Here is a 913-nt window from a genome sequence, read left to right on the forward strand (position 1 = left end):
CTTCGCAAATTTCACCCACTACCAAAATATGTAGCTGTCGTCGCTGATTCCGTCTTTGAGTACCTCGCTCAATACTTTAATCTGGTGACTCGCAGGTTTCACGAGCTGTCAAATCCCGAGCCATTATACACGATTCGTTTATGTGTCTGGGTACAAAAAATTATTACAGCAAAGCTGTATGTGGATAGTTTCCATCAAATCAATGTCCATAGACCAAAAACCCTGGGCCGATCCCGAAGATAGTGCAATACCGGGTTGACCCGCGGCGGAGGTGAAACAGGTTTCAAGCACTCCACCAACCTGCAAAAATAAGTTTGATATTCTTGGTCCAAACATAATCCGTATCCGATATTAAGCTGATAAGAACAGATACTACACTTCGACTCGCGTCGGCCATGTCTACATTCGCACCCTCTTTGTCGGCTTTCCAAGCGCTTGCGTATCTCCTTTTCTTCCGCTCTCCCGTGGTGGCGCTCCCGTCGAAACGTCACGCGTGTCTGGTTTCCTCCGGCTCCTCGGGGTGGCGGTCCCGTCACCCACGTGAATGCATATAAAAATCATGGTAAATGAGCCCGTACCTATGTTCAAGGTTCTGTGTCACCTCTGTCTCGTATGCTAAAGAGCTTCGCCGGTCTTCCGCCTTTACAGAGTGGAATGGGTCACGATTTTTTAAACGAAACAATAGATGCATTGACGAAGGTGTCGCTACCTGGTTCGGCTACTCAATATTTCATCAGCTTTGATCGTGATGGCTAGATTTCTGAGAAGAGTAGTGCTGCGAGAATTTTCTGTCACGTCTAATAATACATTTTCCAGACTGTAGGAACCTATTGTGTCGCTGTAAAAGCGAATTGTGAGACAGGAGGCCTTAGTAGCTATCTGCAAGCTACGCTGTGTCGCACCATCTAAGTAT

General features: G+C 46.8%; 1 pseudogene; it reads right to left on the reverse strand.

Annotated features, from left to right (window-relative positions):
* Positions 1-217: 217 nt before the first annotated feature.
* Positions 218-397, reverse strand: LOC126532568 (U2 spliceosomal RNA; annotated as a pseudogene).
* Between the last annotated feature and the right edge of the window lie 516 nt (positions 398-913).

This window comes from Dermacentor andersoni, chromosome 4 (assembly GCF_023375885.2).
Source record: "Dermacentor andersoni chromosome 4, qqDerAnde1_hic_scaffold, whole genome shotgun sequence".
NCBI classification, from domain to species: Eukaryota; Metazoa; Arthropoda; class Arachnida; order Ixodida; family Ixodidae; genus Dermacentor; species Dermacentor andersoni.